Consider the following 22,721-nt stretch of genomic DNA (forward strand, 5'->3'; position numbering starts at 1 on the left):
GTACTCCAGCGAATATCACCCGGACCCAGACACACTGTTCTGCATCAATTCGTATTCGCTGCGCAGCAAAACAATGTTTACGTATGCATGAAAATAAAAGCATGTACTCTGACCTTCAACGCATTCCTTCTTGTGAGATAATCCGCTGTTCGTATGTCGCCTCGGAGTTTCGATGGCTCGTCGTAATACTGCCATCTCCGGACTTTTATGAAGGGAAGACACTGCCAGTGGTCAACACATTTGTTTCAGGGATGAAACGCCAACTTTTGTGCTGCAGAAAAATGGCGAAATCTGTGTCCAGAAAGTGCCCGACACTTTGAAATCTGCACGCTTGTGCTGCACACATCTCTTCCATTTCCACAAGAGACTCAGAGTTTTATGAGGGAAAGTGTGCTATGAAATGCCTGGGGACATTGACGAGTTGTTGCAGTTTGCGGCTGCTCTCCACCTAGGCATTCTTTTCGGGCATACAGTGGTGACTTTTCTGTGTGAAAATCAAGCTGGTACTACTACTAGTGGTAGAATCAACACAATAACTTGTGACGTCACAGTGCACCGACGTCACAGTGCACCGAAAACCACGTGACCACTACTTGACCCCAGGCGACTTGTCTTGGTTAGCCCCACAACACTAAATCTTCAACTACAACAACAACAATTTTTTTTCAATTTTTAAAATATTTTTCCAGAGATGTTTGTAACATTTGGCATTCGATTTTCAAGTTTTTGGAGATACTTAAAAACCTTGGACTTTTTCTTTAATTTTTGGTATGTGACTTAATGGAGGTTTTTTGTTCGTATCCCGGCCTGGCCAGACCGGAGACAGTGAGTTTTCACAAAACGGAGTGGGCCTTGTACTAGGAAACATACTAATACTACTACTAATAATAATATTACTACTACTAATAATAATACTACTAATAATAATACGAGAATTTATAACGTGCACATATCTCACCACAAGGTGACTCAAGGCGCACAAACATGTCACCATTCAACAATTGATCAATTTGTATGTAATAACTATCAGGCTATGTCATTGTGCTAAATGTATTCAGCAAACAAATTAATTGTGCGTTCAAGAAGCAGCCAGGCTGTTGGGTGTGTGGGGGAGTAGTACGTGGGGAGGGGGGTGTTTTCTCGTCTTCCGTTTGTGGTAGAGATATTTCGTCTCGACTTCTTGATTTAGGATAAATACACTCAGACGATCCTTTCTTCTTTCCTTTTATTGTAGATATATATTTCGTCTCAACTTCTTGATTTAGGATAAATACACTCGGACGATTTTTCCTCTTTGCTTTTATGTTAGACATATATGTTCGTCTCCATATTGTTTGATTGAGGATAAATACACATAGACTTTTCTCTCTTCTTTCCCTTTATGGAGATATATTTCGTCTCGACTTCTTGATTTAGGATAAATACACTCAGACGATTTGTTCTTTTTACATTTAGTCAAGTTTTGACTAAATGTTTTAACATAGAGGGTGAATCGAGACGAGGGTCATGGTGCAAGTGTGTATGTGTGTATGTGTGTATGTGTGTATGTGTGTGTGTGTGTGTGCGTAGAGCGATTCAGACTAAACTACTGGACCGATCTTTGTAAAATTTGACATGACAGTTCCTGGGTATGATATCCCCGGACGTTTTTTTCATTTTTTCGATAAATGTCTTTGATGACGTCATATCCGGCTTTTTGTAAAAGTTGAGGCGGCACTGTCACACCCTCATTTTTCAATCAAATTGATTGAAATTTTGGCCAAGCAATCTTCGACGAAGGCCGGACTTCGGTATTGCATTTCAGCTTGGTGGCTTAAAAATCAATTGATGACTTTGGTCATTAAAAATCTGAAAATTGTAAAAAAAAAAACATTTTTATAAAACGATCCAAATTTACGTTCATCTTATTCTCATCATTTTCTGATTCCAAAAACATATAAATATGTTATATTTGGATTAAAAACAAGCTCTGAAAATTAAAAATTAAAATTATGATCAAAATTAAATTTTCGAAATCAATTTAAAAACACTTTCATCTTATTCCTTGTCGGTTCCTGATTCCAAAAACATATAGATATGATATGTTTGGATTAAAAACACGCTCAGAAAGTTAAAACGAAGAGAGGTACAGTAAAGCGTGCTATGAAGCACAGCGCAACCGCTACCGCGCCAAACAGGCTCGTCACTTTCACTGCCTTTTGCACTAGCGGCGGACTACGTTCAGTTTCATTCTGTGAGTTCCACAGCTTGACTAAATGTAGTAATTTCGCCTTACGCGACTTGTTTCCTTTTATGGTAGATATATTTTCGACTCGACTTTTTGATTTAGAAGAAATATACGTACTTCCTCTTTCCTTTTATGGTAGAGATATACTTTCGTCTCGACTGAGTTCCTGATTTAGAAGAAATACACATAGAAGACCTCACTCGACGCCATTCTGACCACCGGAGAGCTATACCTGGCCACCAGCGGACTCAGAAGGGGGAGAGGAGGGAGGGAGGGAGGGGTGAGTGACCATGCCCGGCAAACTCTTGACCCACACAACGTGCTTCTCACCTGCTCCGCTGCTTTAGCGCCCCTCCTCTTTTCCTCCCAGACCTGTCGGTCAGTTCCCACTGTCATCTTTGTTTTCGCGGCTACAGCGGAAACGGTACACATGGGTAGACCAAGAAGTGAGGAATTCATCAACTTCAGTCGAACCTGCCCCGCAGACCATCTGTCCATAAAGACCACCTGTCCATAAAGACCACCTGTCCATAAAGACCACCTGTCCATAAAGACCACCTGCCCACTAAGACCACCCCAGAGGATCCCCAACGGTTTTTACGAACTTGTATAAATGACCTGTCCATAAAGACCACCTGCCCATTAAGACCACCCCAGAGGATCCCCAACGGTTTTTACGAACTTGTATAAATGACCTGTCCATAAAGACCACCTGTCTGCAGAGACCACTTTAGCTCAGTCCCTCTGATGGTCCCTTTAGACAGGTTCGCCGGCATCTTGCAAGCGAGTTTCATCGACGATTTTGATATAAGTTGAATATTTGTATTATAAGTGTTTGCCTGTATGTCTTCTCCACAGACCACTGGGTCGCTGCACGGAGCCGGCTTTGGCACTGGAATGTTCAATATTTAACGACTTCGGAAAGTCTTCGCGAAGTCAACTTCGAGCTCCATTAAAGAAGACCTTTACAATATGCTTTAATGTTGTGGCAAGGTAGGCGATACCGAAAAACTAAGGTAAACGCGTAGTGGGAGGTACAGGTAAGTCTATTTCAGTCGTTTCAGGTAAGTCTATTTCAGTCAGTCGTTTCAGGTTCCCTCTCTCGCCGTAGCGGACTATTTCCGTGGCTTTGACAACCTTACCCCCATCCTACTGCAAACAGACCCACTTGACAGGAAATATCTCTTTTGTACACACGGCGCAGACAGATATTTAGACAGCGCGAACATGCCTCATTGAAAAGATCAACAGACTCAACTACCTGTCCCTCGGCACGAGTGCGCATGCGTCACGTTCCTTTCCCGTCACGTGAGCAGATTGGGTAAACCAAAAGCTCGGCGCGGAAAGAGAAAGAATTTCATTGAGAACGCTGCACACGGGGGAGCGGGGGTGGGAGGGAAGGCTTTCAACCCACGGAGGTGTCTGTGCATACTGACAGGCTTGGCCGCTTCCAAGGCGGCGAGGTGGCCCAGTGGCTAAGGATCAGAAGCACTAAGACTGGGGTCAAGCCGGATCCATTGTTACTCATGTGATTGAGGCCGTACCGTTTGTTTCTGATGCCTCAAATGAACTGGGCGCTGTCCACTTTGCCAAATATACTTCAGGAAACTGGCCGCACGCCAACAAAACTCCAACTACGTACGTATATATGATTAAAGGCACACTCAGATTCACGTAAACCATCAGTTTCTAGTCACAGACACTGTCAGGCTTTTACACACACTTTTACCGAAACACCCTTTCGTTTAAACACTCACCGCATGAGAACATCCTAGGTGCCCTCCGTAAAGAGCGAGCATTTTTTAAAGAATTTATTTTCGAGTGGCCAGACTAACCCACAATCGTTTTGGCGATAGAACTAACTTTTAAAATCTAAATAATAAATTGACAGCTTGTTATATAAACATTCTTAAATCATAAAATAATTCTTTTTTCATCAAGACAAGATCAGTACAACTCGAAGTTTTGAAAGTTTGAAAAAAGGGAGCCCGGAAGCAAGCCACGCAAGGTCGTGTTTCCCAAAGCAGACGAATTTTCTGCATAGCACTTGCTTCTTTGACGCTAAACGCCGCCGATAAGTTCGTGTGAATTACAGTCGTTTGTTGCGTTTTAGATTCAGATGTACACAATAACGTGCTACAGCGAGTCGCATTGAAATCCCAAACTGACGACTAATTTGTGAAAAAAAGGAAAGTGGGTGACACGGGTCGACGATGGCTCAGGGGTAAAAACACAACGAAATCTGGTGTGTGGTTTACGCAAGCTAAATAGCCTTTCAAACGAACTGTGCCATTTAATGCTGTTAAATGCTATTGCAAGTGTGTTCCATAAGGTTAGAACTGATTTTTTCGTGAGAATATTTAAATCGTTCTGTAAACCATTAGAGACATACTGGAGCTTTAAGTTACGGTATCGTAAGTATCATCGGCTTCAAGAGCGCGATCATTAGTTTGGTAGCCATTTTAGAACCAGCAGCATCCTGACCAAGCGAATAGTGCAGCCGTAAGTTCGCTACTTTGTCTTCTACTCTACTGTGGCGATAGTCAGTTTGTCTGGCTGTCTTTCTGTCTGTTTATTTTATTGTGTGTATAACAGTGGAGCCATTTTGTACATTTGAGTAGTCAGTGAGTTGGTTGCTACTAGTTACAGCGTAATGCTTGATCCTGCAGGAAAAAGATGAGTACACGGTTCTCGGGTTCATCGCGTCCACGGAGTAAAAGCTTAGCTAATGGGAGTTTTGTTTCTGGTGAAAAGCCTTGTGTTTTATCTGCCACCTGGTGCCAGACTTGAGGGGATGGGCTGAAAGTGTTAAAATTGCATCTTGGCTAATCCTCGCGACCGGCTTTGGTCTGTTCTGGTGGGTGTAGTTCAAGATGACGCACAAGGAAGAAGCGTTCAGGTGTGTTTTACATTTAGTCAAGTTTTGACTAAATGTTTTAACGTAAAGGGGGGAATCGAGACGAGGGTTGTGGTGTATGTGTGTGTGTGTGTGTCTGTCTGTCTGTCTGTCTCTGTGTGTGTGTGTGTAGAGCGATTCAGACCAAACTACTGGACCGATCTTTATGAAATTTGACATGAGAGTTCCTGGGAATGATATCCCCGGACGTTTTTTTCTTTTTTTCGATAAATGTCTTTGATGACATCATATCCGGCTTTTTGTAAAAGTTGAGGCGGCACTGTCACACCCTCATTTTTCAATCAAATTGATTGCAATTTTGGCCAATCTTCGACGAAGGCCGAACTTCGGTATTGCATTTCAGTTTGGTGGCTTAAAAATTAATTAATGACTTTGGTCATTAAAAATCTGAAAATTGTAAAAAAAAATTGTTTTTATAAAACGATCCAAATTTACGTTTATCTTATTCTTTATCATGTTCTGATTCCAAAAACATATAAATCTATATATATATATATATATATACGACTAGTGTCTGTCTGTCTGTCTGTTCGCGATGCACGGCCAAAGTTCTCGGTGGATCTTTTTCAAATTCGGACACCGTATTCAGCAACACCCCGGACACAACCTCATCGATGAGATATTTCCACACGTGCTCTCAGCGCGCAGCGCTGTGCGCGCTGAACCGATTTTATTGTTTTTTGTCTGGATCCACTACCAGTAACTCTTCCTTATCTTCTCCAGTGTTTTCGGCCGCGATTATCTCCCTTCCTCCGTGTGGCGTCAATCCATATTCCCATTACTACGTTACTATTTTTAGAAGGTCACTGCACGTTACTATTTTTAGAAGGTCTCCAGTGTTTTGCGCGTTTATCTCCTTTCCTTCGTGCGCCGGCTTCACCGGCAAAGCCGGGTCCCAGGCGCAGCCTGGTATCCGGCTCTACTTCTTCCCGGCGAAGCCGGTACCCGGCGAAGCGGGTAATCATCTAGTATGTTATATTTAGATTAAAAACAAGCTCTGAAAATTAAAAATATAAAAATGATGATCAAAATTAAATTTCCGAAATCGTTTCAAAAACTATTTCATCTCATTCCTTGTCGGTTTCTGATTCCAAAAACATATAGATATGATATGTTTCGATTAAAAACACGCTCAGAAAGTTAAAACGAAGAGAGGTACAGTAAAGCGTGCTATGAAGCACAGCGCAACCGCTGCCGCGCCAAACAGGCTTGTCACTTTCACTGCCTTTTGCACTAGCGGCGGACTACGTTCAGTTTCATTCTGTGAGTTCCACAGCTTGACTAAATGTTGTAATTTCGCCTTACGCGACTTGTTGTGTTTCTGTCTAGTCTGTCTGTCTGTCTGTCTGTCTGTCTGTCTGTCTGTCTCTCTCTCTCTCTCTGTCTGTCTCTCTCTCTGTCTGTCTCTCTCTCTGTCTGTCTCTCTCTGTCTCTCTCTCTGTCTCTCTCTCTCTTTCTCTCTCTCTGTCTCTCTCTCTCTCTCTGTCTCTCTCTCTCTCTCTCTCTCTCTCTCTCTCTGTCTCTTTTTCTCTCTGTGTCTATCTCTCTGTGTCTGTCTCTCTGTTTCTGTCTCTCTCTCTGTCTGTCTCTCTCTCTGTCTCTCTCTGTCTCTCTCTCTGTTGATCTTTTTCTGTCTGTCTGTCTCTCTGTCTGTCTGTCTCTCTCTGTCTGTCTCTCTCTATCTCTATCTCTCTCTCTTTGTCTGTCCCTCTGTCTCTCTCTCTCTGTCTGTCTGTCTCTCTCTGTCTGTCTCTCTCTCTCTCTCTCTCTCTCTTTCTCTTTATGTCTGTCCCTCTGTCTCTAGCTCTCTCTGTCTCTCTCTCTCTCTCTCTCTCTCTCTCTCTCTCTGTCTGTCTTTCTCTTTCTGTCTGTCTTTCTCTCTTTGTCTGTCAGTCTGTCTGTCTGTCTGTCGCTCTGTCTGTCTGTCTCTCTGTCTCTGTCTGTCTCTCTCTCTCTCTCTCTCTGTCTCTATCTTTCTCTCTCAGTCTGTCTGTCTGTCTCTCTCTCTCTCTGTACTGTCTCTATGTCTCTCTGTCTCTCTTTCTGTCTGTCTCTCTCTCTATCTCTCTCTGTCTCTCTCTCTCTCTGTCTCTCTCTGTCTCTGTCTCTCTCTGTCTCTCTCTCTCTCTCTCTCTGTCTCTCTCTGTCTGTCTCTCTCGGTCTCTGTCTCTCTCTGTCTGTCTCTGTCTCTGTCTCTATCTCTCTCTTTCTCTCTCTGTCTCTCTCTCCGTCTGTCTGTCTGTCTGTCTCTCTCTCTCTCCCTTTCTCTTTTCTTCTCTGTCTCTCTCTGTCTCTCTCTGTCTGTCTCTCTGTCTGTTTGTTTGTCTGTCTGTTTGTCTGTCTCTCTGTCTGTCTGTCTGTCTGTTTGTTAGTCTGTCTTCTCGGATTGGATTGGATTGGATAAGATTTACAGTCCAGTGAGGTTACCCTCATGGAAATTCGGGCTGCTTTCTCCCCGGGGAAAGCGAGCTGCCATACATACGGCGCTACCCATATTTTTTTCCTGCATGCGTATTCATGTTTCCTGAGACTTAATGCCGTGTGAGATGGAATTTTTTTTACTTTATTCCAAGTCCCACGGGTATTTGATGGACATTTTTATCTATGCCTATACAATTTTGCCAGGAAAGACCCTTTTGTCAAGTCAAGTCAAGTCAAGTATTTTATTGTTTTGGGCCCAGAGGGCTTTGAAACAAAGATATAACTTCAACACAAAAAAGGTAACAAATCAGACAGTTAATATATGTGTCACAGTAGAAACTAGAATTCAGTAGGATCCGGAATCCTACTAGTAGAGACTGGAATCTCAGTTTCTACTAGTAGATACTGGAATTCCAGTCTCAACTGGACTTTTTCAAGTTCAAACTGGAATTCCAGTATCTACTAGTAGATACCGGAATTCCACTTACAACTGGATTTTTTCCAGTTGAAAGTGGAATTCCGATATCTACTAGTAGAAACTGGAATTCCAGTTTCAACTAACAGCCAGTTCATGTTGGAATTCAGTTCAAATTGGAATTTCGCGATGGAGATGAATGTAGTTTCTTTTTTGTTTAAAATGAACAGTTGACTACTTTATTGAAAGCAAATCCATTGTTTAAAAAGACCCAACACCACAAACTGCATAGTCAAATCAATGAAAATCACATCAGACAACTTCAGGACATGTTCTTGCATTTCTTGCTGTGCGGGTGGCATTTGGTGCCACATGCAAGTTTGGCATCTTTGCACGGCATTTTTTCCATATTTCACAGACAAGAGGTTAATTTGGACTTTTATGTAAAATTGAGGCACACCAAAATCACTTTTCAAATTTTACACCCCCAGACGGTTAAAATAACATCTATTTATCCATGTTAATCCATAGTTTGACTGATGTGATGAGAACGTTTTACCAAATATTGCTCAAATTCCATAATTTTTTTTAATACTTTTGATATATTCCCAGTCTTAATAACGCAATCCCTTCTCAAAATGCCTTAAAATACATCTGTAAAGGTCAAGGAAGTCAAACAGATTCATAATATGTTTTTAAATTAAAATTCAAAGTGCCGTTTTCCAAAACTAGGGGAATGAGTGAAAACTTCAAAGTTTCCTGGTTTTGGTAACAAGGGGTTAATCTAGCATGTTGTACTAAAGTGCTGCAACTGCGACATTAGTTTTCAAAACCTGGACATCATAGCGGTTCAGTTCATACCCATTTTAGCTTGTTATACCGCCAGTAAAAAAAAAAATCACAATCACAATCACCACTATGGAAATTTTAGATTAGACCTATTGCGTTAAATTTCGGTTTCATATTCCATGTTACCACAGGTAGGTCTGCCTCATTAACCCTTTCACTGCCGGGGTGTTTCAATTCAATGTCAGTAAAATGTGAAAAATGATCCGATTACGAAAAAAGCTGAATGTTTATCTTTTGACAGATGCAACAGACAAAACATGTTACCACCGGTAGGTCTGCCTCATTAACCCTTTCACTGCCGGGGTGTTTCAATGCATGGTCACTCTTCGACAAGAATGTTTTCTCTAACTGGCTAGAGTGCAGGACGGGTATACCCGTCTTGTAGGCACTGTAAGGGTTAATTTTCATTTCTGAAAAAAATACAAATAAAAACGAACACTTACCCTGACTTTCAGGATGTCTTGGGCGTCCATGGATGATCACTGTTCCAGGCCACAGATCACACACTTCACGTATCACGTTCGCCGTGAATTCTCTGCCATTGTCACTCTGCAGGAGGCGTGGTGGTCCAAAGGTGCAGAATTGGTCGAACAGATGACCTGCTACCTCTGCTGCAGTCTTGGATTCCAAGGGATAGGCCCAAGAAAACTTCGAAAAACAGTCCCTTGCATGCAGGATCCATTTAAAGTCCCTGTCAGGCCTGCTGCGGAAGTCAATGAGGTCGATTTGGACTCTGAGTAGAAAAGACAGATTGATCATTGCCTTTCCAGATGGAAGTGATTTCACCACCTGGCGCTGCCTGCAGCTGGGACAGGTCTTCAGGAACACACTGACTGCTGAGTGGTGGACTCCTGCGTAGTTTGCTTTGATTTCCGCCCACGTTTTATCCCTTCCCCCATGGCCAACATGAACGTGACATCGCGCAATTGTCGCAAACAATTCCTCTCTGGTCACAACCGGGCAGTTGGTTTTCTGGCAACATAGCATTGTCCTTGCCCCCACAACTTGTAATTTATAATGCTTTGCACACCTGTACTTGAATTTGGCACCTTCTGGACATTGCTGGCCCTTGTTCAGTTGCAGAGCTTTCACTATTTTTGTGTACTTCTCTTGGGCAATGCAGAAACATTCTCGTTTGCTGTCATCAAGACTCCGTATGTGTGCTTCTAAAAGAGAATAAAACAGAGTTTTCTGATCCTCTGACTCGGACTCCATCTTCAATCTTGACTGCTGTCTGTCACTGACACTTCACTCTGATCAACTGATCAAGACTCACTGTGAATAGAAGGGCCTCGGTTGTTCCATATTACTCTGGCTGGAGAACATTGGTCACTTTATTTGCAACAACAACTCAGATTCACGTGAAGAAGTCATTGTCACATCTAAGCTTTGTTTTCAAGTTGAACCCTCTCTGTGGATATGATCCCAGTTTCTTTTTCAGTTTTCAAATAATTCCAATTTCCATATTACTCTGGCTGGAGAACATTGGTCACTTTATTCACGTGAAGAAGTCATTGTCACATCTAAGCTTTGTTTTCAAGTTGAACCCTCTCTGTGGATATGATCCCAGTTTCTTTTTCAGTTTTCAAATAATTCCAATTTAAACTGAATTCCAACATGAACTGGCTGTTAGTTGAAACTGGAATTCCAGTTTCTACTAGTAGATATCGGAATTCCACTTTCAACTGGAAAAAATCCAGTTGTAAGTGGAATTCCGGTATCTACTAGTAGATACTGGAATTCCAGTTTGAACTTGAAAAAGTCCAGTTGAGACTGGAATTCCAGTATCTACTAGTAGAAACTGAGATTCCAGTCTCTACTAGTAGGATTCCGGATCCTACTGAATTCTAGTTTCCCCTGTGACATATGTATATAAATTGAGCGGACAAATACAACAATACTATACGACCAAATTAAATTGGCAATATACACTTCCATACATGCAAACAAAAAGAAAAATAGGTTTAACAAAATCAGGTAAGAAATCAGGCAGATAATATGTATACACTAGTAATACCCGTGCTCCGCACGGGATTTTTTCTTCTTCATTAATTACAGAGTTAATTATGAATAAGCAACAACAAAAACGTGTTCAATGTGCAATGGCACGCGCGTACAGAACAAAATGCCATACATTTATTGGGAGAGATAAAAAAAAAGGGCACAGAGGTGGATTGGCCATGACTTGTGCAGTGACAACAGTAACATATTAAATTTAGAAGTAATTGCGACAAATTTACCCCAAAAAAGCGCTAGCACACACAGAACAAAATGTGATAAAACATCAAACCTAAGAAAAACAGCGTTCAATGTGCAATGAACTGCAAACCATTTACACAGCAGCAAACATGTGACGCTTTCTGAAATTTCGGTCAATGTAGCGATATTTTCTTTTTACCAGGCTCGGCGCTTGAATACACTTTCTTTCTTTTCTTGCGTAGCTGCTCACCATTAGTAATGCAAGAATCTACAGCTTGGTGAAGGCAGACAGTTACGAAGGAAAGGCTAAATGCGGCAAAACTAAAAAAAGTGGCTATATTAACCGAAATCTCAGAAAATATGACACATGGGAGTGAAACAAACACATAAACACAGCATTAAATGAGCAAATCGTGTGCACAGTAAAAAAAAAAGTTTTACACATATAAAAATTTACATGGTTGCCCATATGGTCTTTGTTGATGTTCTTTGTCTCGTGACGTTATCAATATGTCCACAAAATTCAAAACAGGGATCAGATTTTACCCGCAACTACTGACTCGAGCAAATAGTGTGCACAGTACCAAAAAAAGTTTTACACATCAGCAAATAGGAATGAAAATGTAACCCAGTGGTAAATTTACAGTGGGTTCTGTGAACAATAACAAATCATGTAATTGGGAAAGAATAAAACAGCGTTAAATTGTGCCCTTTTTTGAGATTTCAGTCAATGTGGACAGTCTGAGAATTCAATCAATGTGACAAAATCATTTTGTCACGCTTCAACCAAGATGATGAATGCTAGTTAAAATGTGTAAAAGAATATATAACACCAATCATATAATTGGGAAAGAAATCTCGTCGCAGTACCCTACAGCTCGAGTCACCCACAATGAAACGTTTGCACGATTGACTGGACTTAAACAAATTAGCGGCTACATTGACATAAGTGAGGGACATAAATGTGCAAAAAAATGTGCCCAGAGAACAATAGTTGTACACATCACCATATATGTCTTAAGACGGGGAAAAAAACAGCACTAAATGGAACAAAATTTGTACACTTCAGCAAACATGCGAGTGAAAAATAAGATGTTAACCCTTACACCGGTGCAATTCTGTAACACATGTTACATAGCCACTGGTGAATTAACAGAGAGAAAAATAACAAAAAACAGTCATATAGGTTTTCGTATCAATGGGAGGTAATCGGAACTGACCAAACAGACTGAGCCAATAGCGCGACATATGTCGTGACAACCAGGTGACAGTATACGTAAAGTAGCGCGACATATGTCGCGACAACCAGCCAATGTGAAATTGGTTCTGCGTTCTGCGAACAACAAAATGTTTACACATGCATTGTGCACAGAGAACAACAGTTTTCAGATCACCATGCATATATGGCATTATGATGGTTAGGCCTGAAGAAATACATTTGCTTTTGTTTAATATTTCTCTAAAATGTGAAATTGGTTCTGCGTTCTGCGAACAACAAAATGTTTACACATGCATTGTGCACAGAGAACAGAAGTTTACAGATCACCATGCATATATGGCATTATGATGGTTAGCAGGGGCGGATCTGGGTTTTGAAAGGGGGGGGGGGTGCAAAGTTCTTTTTTTTTTTTTTTTTATCTTATCAGCGAAGGCGCGAAGCGCCGAACCGATGGCGCGAAGCGCCGAGCATGCTAGGGGGGTCCGGGGGCATGCCCCCCCGGAATTTGTTTTAAAAAGGAAGCAAAATTGTGCAATCTGGTGCAATCTGAGCGTGTAAAGTGCTATTTTCAGGTGATACATTTTTCTTCTTTTTTTTTTTGTTGTCCCGCTTGGGGGGGTGCAATTGCACCCATTGACCCCCCCCCCCCCCAGATCCGCCCCTGGTTAGGCCTGAAGAAATACATTTGCTTTTGTTTAATATTTCTCTTGGGCTGCAAGCCAGCACAAAATAATTAAAACATTTCATTTGCCAAATCAGCGCCACCAAAACTGATAAATAGGACTAAGCATGGAGTATTCATGGCAGGGGCTCTTTTTTGTTTGTCATGCTGTGTGCCACACGCGTTGCAGTTGTCACCGTGTGTAGAGTTTAAGATGATGTGATTCCTATTCTTATAAAGACAAAGTCGATCTCCGTTACACCCCCGCAACAATTTACATGGTTGCCCATATGGTCTTTGTTGATGTTCTTTGTCTCGTGACTTTATCGATTTGTCGCAAAATGATTCCACCAAATTCAAAACAGGGATCAGATTTTACCCGCAACTACTGACTCTGAAAAGGTTGTGAAAAAATGGGTTGAATGTGAATGTTTATTCCTGAGACAATGCTTGGAGAGCTTCTCCCGATGAGACTGCGTCATCTGAAGTGGACTGGGTTGCGTTTTGTGTTGCATCAAACATGTCTGTGGATTGTGTTGAATTTTGTGTTGCGTCAATCATGTCGTCATCCATGATTTGACTGAGCGTTAGGACGTCGACAATAGGTGGTTTGATGTGTTTGCAGGAGTGCTTGTTGCTGCAGGGTTGTTTGGTGCAGCGGTGGGTGAACGTAGTGCAGATGAAGATTAGCTGGCTATTGCCGCAGGGTTGTTTGGTGCAGCGGTGGGTGTAGATGAACGTAGTGAAGATGAGGTGGCCGACTGGAGGCGTTGATTTTCACGCCTAAGATTGGTTAGTTGTGTGGAGTCTTTGCTCGCTTTGGTTTTTGCATCTGACAATTGGTTGATGATGGTCTGGAAAGATTGCTTTTGTTTTTGTCGAAGTCGGGGTACTGCTTCACAGGTCAAGTTGTGGTCAGCGTCTTGAAGTGAGGTCGCAGTGAGTTGGTCGTTGGGACGCCATATCTGAAGAAAATTACAAAAAATTATACCTTATACACAGGAGTATGGAACACTGAAAAAAGATTTGTTTTGGCAGGAATGACGTTTGCATGATTACGTCTACATGAACAAAATTTTCTCTTTATACGTTTGCTCATTGGGGAAAAAATCCAGCCCCCCCCCCCCCCCCCAAAGCATTAAAGGTAAAAGCCATCTGGATTTTTGTAACATTTATGTTTTGTTTTTGGTTTTTGTTGTAAAGTGCTTATGATTGTGTTCTATTCCGTCAATGGCGTCATTCTGGTAATGATGTTGTTATTGCTTTTGTAAAGCGCTTTGTGTGTTCGAAAGCGCTATAGAAATCACCATTATTATTATTATTATTATTAAAGATACGAAATGGAAATCTATAACGTCTAAAATATATAAAGATTCAAACGCATATTGTAACTAAATGACAACAGAAAATATACATGGTCCAAACACACACACACACAATCGAGTGCACGCATCCATGCATAAAAAAGTCATGTACACACACACACACACACACACCCAATAAAGGTACGTCCAATGGCACGTGTGTGTGCTGTTTTCAGGTAATAGCACCGCCCTCCCTCCCCCTCATGTATGATTTTTACGAAATGGAAATCTTTCCTTGAACCCCCCCCCCCCCCCCACTCATGTATTGCCTATGCCTGGGTTAGTAAACAACGAAAGAATGCAGCGTTTCTTTCTGCATCTGCATGGGTAACGCGGGTGTGACGTTTTCATCTTTCGCTTTGTAACGGTGTTGATATTTTGATTCTCGGCCTCGTTGATCTAGTATAAACTCTACACTGAACAAAAAAACACCCTTCGATTGTACTGATAAGCGACCTTGTGTACCCTACATTCATGGGGCCAAATTTGTCCAACCAATTTTTTTTATTTAACTTGAAATTTGATTCATCCTCAAATGTTTCCCTTCTTACTCAAAGGACGTAACCACTCGGTACACGTTTTCGAAAAAATCGATTTTGGGTGTGAAATCTATTAAATTTAACCAATTTTCTTCACATGCAAGAAAATGACATGCTTTTCGTCCATAAATAATTTCACTTCTTAATTTTACCAGGAAACATTTCAGTCTTGAGTATCGAGGGGGAAATATGTACACAGGCGAAAGATGAAATCGTGACACCGGCAGAATCCCAAACTTTGGCTTAGTACCGCACCCCCCCCCCCCCCCCCCCCCCCGTCCATAATGTATGGCAAGATTCCTTGAATCCCCCCCCCACCCCCCATATGGCCTATGCCTGGGTTAGAAAACAACCAAAGAATGCAGCGTTGAAAGAGCGAAAATCCTGCAGTTCAGCCGTGGCGTGTCAAAATGGCGGGGGAAGACTGAGAAACGTGGCGAATAATGTTGCAAATTCTCTATAGTATAACCCCTGTGGTAGAATACAGCAAGGTTAGGAACACTTTAAGAAAGTTTTACAGACTGATAAATGGGATTTACCTGTAGAGCCAGTTGTAGGATCCAACAGCAGATTTGACAGTTGCCCCGATTCAAAGCTGGGGGAGGAGCGGCAACATCCGCTTTGCCTTTGGTTCTGACCACACGCGACCGCCGACTGGAGGCGTTGATTTTCACGCCTAAGAAGATTGGTTAGTTGTGTGGAGTCTTTGCTCGCTTTGGTTTTTGCATCTGACAATTGGTTGATAATGGTCTGGAAAGATTGCTTTTGTTTTTGTCGAAGTCGGGGTACTGCTTCACAGGCCAAGTTGTGGTCAGCGTCTTGAAGTGAGGTCGCAGTGAGTTGGTCGTTGGGACGCCATATCTGAAGAAAATGAAAAAAAATTATACCTTGTAGTTGTACACAGGAGTATGCAACACTGAAAAAAGATTTGTTTTGGCAGGAATGACGTTTGCATGATTACATCTACATGAACAAAATTTTCTCTTTATACGTTTGCTCATTGGTGTAAAAAATACAGCCCCCTCCCCCCCCCCCCCCCAAATGATCACACACACACAGAGTGATGAAAGTGCGCATCTCTTCCCAGCCTTGCAGCGCTTTGAAAGTTGGAAGCATTAAGCATTAAAGGTAAAAGCCATCGTGAAGATATGAACAAAAAGTAAGACGTCTAAAATATATAATGATTCAAACGCATAGTATAACATAAGTAAATAACAGAAAATATACATGGTTCAAACACACACACACACACACACACAATCGAGTGCAGCATCCATGAACACACACACAGACAAACACACACACAATAAATGTACGTCCAATGGAACGTGTGCGCGTGTGTGTGGATGCTGTTTTCAGGTAATAGAACCCCCCACATGTATGGCCTATGCCATGGGTTAGAGAAGTAGAAAAAGCAAGATTCGTTCACCCCCCCCCCCCCCCCCCCCCCACATGTAATGCGCCATGGGTCATAGATTTTTACGAAATGGAAATCTAAAACGTCCAAAATATATAATGATTCAAACGCATATTCAGACCTGGGAACCCCTGTTTTGCACTTTGACTATTCTCTGTTTCTCAAACAAACTTGGTGTATTATCAAAAAAATGAGCGTAGTCACTACTCCACACAGCGTTTGCACATCCATGATTAAAACATGCCTCATGCGCGTCAAAATGGCGGGGGGAGACTGCAAATTCTTATTCTCTATCTCTATAGTATAACCCCTGTGGCAGAATACAGCAAGGTTAGGAACACTTTAAGAAAGTTTTACAGACTGATAAATGGGATTTACCTGTAGAGCCAGTTGATGCGACAGCAGATTGACAGCTGCCTCGATTCAAAGCTGGGCACTGAGAAGCAAGCGGTCCGAATGTTGCCACGCTTTAGGTCTGACTAAAGACTGCGCGACCGCACGCGACTATACAAACAAACAAAATAAAATACAGCAGGAATGACGTTTGCATGAATCCATGATTACGTCTACATGAACAACAGTGATAAAAGTGCGCATCTCTTCCCAGCCGTGCAGCGCTTTGAAAGTTGGAAGCATTAAAATTTAAACGGGTAAAAGCCATCGTGAAGATACGAAAAAAAAGTATGACGTCTAAAATACATAATGATTCAAACGCATAGTATAACATATGTAATAAACACACAATCGAGTCCACACATCCATGCTTATTTAAAGTCATGTACACACACACACACATACATGGCATCAAGCAATACACAATTAAATGACACAATTAAATGACACATATATGGAAAACGTATAATGAACATGAACATGGCAAGTAATTCACACCGTTACCTACTATAAAATTGATGATATATATATACCACTCACTTGCTATTCGCCTAAAAGCTTGCAGTGTGCTGTGACACATATAAGAAACCAGAAGAAAAAAGGACTTTACTTTGGCGAAAAGAGCATATGCTGCTTATTTTTGTACATAACTGCTATAACTGTATTTTTTCCGAACACTTACATGTAAAAAACATAGAGATATATCTTACCATTTCACTAAGACAGCCAAAATAACGGTCAAATTAAGGGGAGATCATGATGAAGGGGAGATCATGATGACGTACATGTCTATGGTTGCACCGGGGGAAAATATTTAGTCGCTGGAACCTATAAGGTTATACGGCGACTTATCAGATGATATTGTTTCGAACTTATCTTTTAAAAATTAAGTAAACAAATCTATAGAATATTTTGGAGTTCCATTAACAGATAAACAGATCTATCTATCTTCTTATTATTTTAGGTTCGTCTGGGGTAGAGAAATAAAACACACAGCTAGGTTCGTCTGAGGTGCGGTCGCGTAGTGTTTAGTCAAACCGTTCGCTTTCGGCCAATGGGATAGCTGGGATATTCTGTCTGCTACGACATTTCACGTTAAAAAGGCCTCAAAAAGCCATTTCGCTTTCGAAGTCGTCAATCTAACCCAGCCTATCGTCTTCATCGCGATCCGTTCCTACGGAAAAACCGAGGGACAGGGTCCAAACCGGCGGGGTTTGGTAGGAGATACGTCCACACGGCGAAAAAGGCCACGCGTATTATAATATAGATTAAGCGGACAACGATAATATACAGCTGAAGTAAATTGGCAATACCATTATGCCATGCATCTTTTGTAAAAACACAAAACAAAAGCATGTATTACATATATACATACCAATAAAGAAACTAGATATAACGCTAACATACTAAAATCATAACATGGGCTACAAATCTTGCTAGCTTCATTAGTTTTATCTTAGATTTACAATTCATTAGCTGTTCATATTTTAAACAATTTGGGTGAGATCGGTAATAAGGACTAATTAATTTTCTTCTTTCAGACACTATACTTTCGTCGGTACAACTGAACAAATAGTGAAACTCATCACCTAATTCATTTTTATCGCACATGTCACACAATCTTTCATTTCTAGGAACATTAAAAAATCTGTGCTGATGTATTGGCAACTTATGATTACTTGTTCTAAATTTTGCTAGTTTAACTTGGAGTTTCCTAGGCAACCAAAGCAAATACCTTTCCAGACAAAAATCCTTTTTATATATTCTGTAATTAAAACACAAGCTGTTGGCATTCACGTCAGTGTTCCATTCCTGCAGGAATTGATCTCTTAGTCTTTGTTTTACAACGTTTTTAAAACCTGAGACGGCAAGACTCTGAGTTGTCCATAAATATGATAGACCCAACTTATTTAACATAGTATTGACATGCGACAGCCAGGGCAATTTAACGTTTTGTACATGGTACAACTTCAAATGTAGTTTTAACATTAAACAAGACATCTTATTCGCACCATCGTTCATTTCTTTCATCAGTTTATACCAATAAACCAGTAACTGACATTGTACCTCAATTCTATTAGACCTTTTTCGTATAACCTTTGCCCCCAGCGTTTCGACCAATCAGATTTTAGGGCACGGCAGCCTCTCTCTGATAACCGGAAATAAGGGGCAGCCTGAAATACCTCTTTCACTGTCGGTGCTCGAAGTACTATTGCCAGAGGATTACTTTGAGAAATTCTGCAAGAAAACGGATTATCTTGTTCAAAATCATGAACTAAAAGTCAAGGACATGCACGAAGGTATGGTTTGAAACGGCTATTCGTGGTATATGGACGAAAGACTTGGCGAACTTCCCCTGCATAAGCGAAGCAGAGGTGATCGACCACAGATCTACAGATCTCTGGATCAACTTTCTTACTGATACTACTGCGTCGACGTTCGACAAGTTATACGACGCATCCAGTGCAAAGAATGCAAAACCTTGGTGTAAACGATAGACATACTGTGTGCATAAAATGTCTTTCTGCATGGCACAACAGCTAGTAAGCAACTGTGGTGATCAGACTCAGAGCGAGTGTGCTGACGTCAATGAAGCAGACTCGCAACGAAGTGTATGCTGTTGTGGGGGGACGCTGACCGGACAGGCACTTGGAGCCTACTGCGAGTGTATTGCTGGGTAAGTGTTGTTGGCCTTGTATGTTTTGTGGGATTAACTTGATGGCTGCGTTACTTGGTATCTTACACAATCAGTTTTCATACTCAGTCATATAATGCATGGCACACAAAGTGACAAACACACACAGAGATTCATAATTCTCTACTGAAAATGTCTGCATGCAAAAGCTGTCTTTTTTGACAAAGTTATGAGCAGCATGTTAATGTAATTTCAATCAGTATCTCCAGGAGACCATGCCATGTTGGCTAGGCATGTTCAATAGAATACCAGGTACCTGAGTGCGGAGTTTTATTTAAATGTGTACGTACACATGTGTTTGTGAATCCTCTTGTCAATGAAGGTTATCACTGCAGTAAGATCAAATTCCATTCTGAGCCGGTATATATTTTATCTATAGATATCAACAGCATGCGCTTACAAGCTCTCTGTAGGAATTCCTAGGAAAGATAAAGTTAATTGTTATTAGCAGGCTAAGGAAAATCAAGATGACACAAACGGAATTTGATTGTGTGTTGTTGTTTTTACCCAGAAAGGACAGTCTTGCAACCATGTGGCTGCCACACTTTTTGCTGCTTCACACTACATGGCTGAAGGAATCGACACTGTGCCAGCAGACAAAACTTGTACACACTACAAATGCATGTGGAAGGGGCATGCTGCCAAGAAAACTGCACCAGCTGCTCTCGATGACATACAAATTGTTAAGTAAGTGTGTATAATAATTAATATTAAGGAAATTAGGGTTGCGTTACCTAGAGGTTTACATCAGAGTGTGATCTATTTTTTTCAGAACATAAGTCTCAAAGTTAAAATATAGAGCTTGTTAACTACAACAGCTACAAGACTGGGGAAAGAGAAACAGTGATATTTATAAAGTGCATCATCAAAAAACTATGCATTTTACATTTAGTCAAGAGACCAGGGCGGTGGTGTATGTTTGTGTGTAGAGCAATTTCTGGAAAACTACAACATTATGTTTAGGTTAAAAACAAACCAGCCCTGAAAGTGGCAAGTATTTTACTCGCCATAGTGAGTAGAAGCATGCAACTGGTGAGTAGAAGTGTTCATCTACTCGCCAAATGCGAGTGAAGATGCTAAATCAAATTGTTGGTTTGGTTCGTAAAATTTGCTCTCTGGCTGGTACGTTTTCAGAATCACTAGCCAGAGGCTAGTGCAAAATTTTTTTACTTTCAGGGCTACAAGCTTAGAAAGTTAAACAGATTTTTTTTAAACACAGGGAAGCGTGATTTCCTGTGGGACAGTTTTGCTACTGCGCTATGCTGGGTTGCCATTTACCTTATTCGACGTGGATGCTGGTTTTCAGCTAAGCATTGTCCTTGTGAAATGTACTGCGTTCAGTATCGTTATACATGTTTGACAGACTGGCGCAACTTGTTTTAGCATTTGTACCCAGCATAAGATTTGCTTTAGTGTCAAGTAAAAAAAAAAATTTCATTTTCAGGTATGCTTCAAGACAAGACAAGTTTTCCCGGACGACTCTTCAAGGCCTCAATTTTGACCCAAGAAGTCCGGATGCCAGGAAGCGCGACTAAGAGATCTTCAACAACCGGTACCAACCGTTTGAAGGCTGCATATAGTTATGATATACTGAACTAGGGTTTTCAAGGTGTGATATTTTTTTCCAATACCAGTTAATTAAGTTGGTAGCAACAGTTAACTGTTCTGTCAAGTGAAAAATGTATGTAGTTTCAATATGGACAGGTAAAATCAGTACTTTGTTTACAGCGAGGGAGGGTACGTAGTGCTGTCACCTCTGTGTGTGAGTTCAGGTTTAATTTTTTAAATGCCTGCAGTTAAGACAGAAGATTGTGGAAGCTGATAAGAACTTGTGTCAGAGGATAGTAAGAAGTGTTTTGGCTTCGTACGGACTATACCATCATCCAGGACTTGTGTGCATTATTCGGAGAACGTATCAGACCCGAGGACATGTGTTGTGAACAGCGATTCTCAGTGATGAAAGTGTAGTGTGTGTAATGCCGGACTGTGTTCTTCTTCAACTTCGGAATGGCAAGGAGGTATACGTGAGATGTTTTATGATTTGATATCCATGTACTGATGATTTCATTCAATAGCGAAATGTTTGAAATGTTCATTCGTTTTGTGCCATGTTTGTTGTTCAAGAGCGTGTTGTCACCATCCCTTATGAATATGGACGTGTGTGAATGTTGGTGCAGACATGAGCGTTTGAGCGAGTGAATTTAGAAGCCCTGTGCATGAAAGTCATTACCGGACAACCAAATCAGCAAACATAGAAATTCCTTGTCATACACATCGATCTGATCAAGGTAATAATGTTAGCACTTTTTTTTCAATTTATTTCACAGTTATTTGTTATTTTTTTGAGGAAATTATAATGCAATTCACCGATTTTAAAAAACATGATTCCAATTGTCTCCCTTGAACAAATTTGTTTGTACAAAATTTGTTACTTACTTTTTTTTTCAAGGCTATATCAAGGAAAATTCTTTTTGAACTGATTGTGGGACCGTGCACAAGCTGACAGACTTGAACTCAAAAGTTGCAGAAGATTCTTGGCTGCGACTTTTGAGTTCAAGCCGATCAGTTTGTGCACAGTCCCAAGATTTGTCTATATTTATTTATCACTTAAAATAAAATACAGTTTTTCTTTTAATTAAACTGTAGATATGTCAAAGACTGTTTTGAATAATTTTGGGGGGTAATTTTCTTTAAGAAATAACTCAAGTGAATGCACAAATTGTGTACTAAAGTGTCGGTACAAGGGAGACAATTTGAAGCCATTTTAAAAAACAAAGCAGTATATTGCATAATAATATCCTTCAATTATAACAAGAAATAAGGAATAAACGTCTCTTGACATGTTGTCTACCTAATTATCTTGATCGCATTTATTTAAAGTGGGAATCGTTATGTTCGTAAGCTCACATACAATCATTTATGAAACAAATTCAGACCAGACCAGAGATTTGATTGATAATGGGCCCTTTATTCTATACAGTACCAGAGTAAATTATATAAACCATTACATGACAAAATAAGCTTCTTGCTCTTTGGAGTGATGTGGCCTTTGGCAGCTCATCAACCCAGTAATGTAGACATGCCTTTTTTACGAAGTAGGTACATGCATACAGAAAGATCATCATATGTGTAAAACCATACTGCAGTGTCATTTTTCAGTAGAGAATCAACAGAAAAAGAGCGTATGTTCTCCTTCACCTTCATGTTGTCTTTCTTCAAGCCAGAAACATCTTCAGTCAGACGATTAATCACAGAGGCCTGTTATGTAATTGTCATCTGCAGCTCTGCCAACTTGAGGTAGTCTGTGTTCCAATAACAATACCCTCACATGTAGTCGTGTCCCTCTTTGCAAAGGCATGATCTGGCCCTGGTCCTAAGCTCTCACTAGATGCGGAGGGCAAAGGG

General features: G+C 40.9%; 2 long non-coding RNA genes across 2 annotated transcripts; one reads left to right on the forward strand and one right to left on the reverse strand.

Annotated features, from left to right (window-relative positions):
• Positions 1-10,920: 10,920 nt before the first annotated feature.
• On the reverse strand, positions 10,921-15,449 carry LOC138956935 (uncharacterized). Its single transcript, XR_011452874.1, has 2 exons — positions 15,351-15,449; positions 10,921-13,873 (listed from the first exon to the last, which is right to left on the reverse strand). It is a non-coding gene; the product is annotated as an uncharacterized lncRNA (long non-coding RNA).
• A 3,251-nt stretch (positions 15,450-18,700) lies between these two features.
• On the forward strand, positions 18,701-21,409 carry LOC138956937 (uncharacterized). The gene is made up of 3 exons (XR_011452875.1): positions 18,701-19,298; positions 19,828-20,003; positions 20,761-21,409. It is a non-coding gene; the product is annotated as an uncharacterized lncRNA (long non-coding RNA).
• Positions 21,410-22,721: the final 1,312 nt, after the last annotated feature.

The sequence above is a fragment of the Littorina saxatilis genome, unplaced genomic scaffold (genome assembly GCF_037325665.1).
Source record: "Littorina saxatilis isolate snail1 unplaced genomic scaffold, US_GU_Lsax_2.0 scaffold_835, whole genome shotgun sequence".
Taxonomy (NCBI): Eukaryota; Metazoa; Mollusca; class Gastropoda; order Littorinimorpha; family Littorinidae; genus Littorina; species Littorina saxatilis.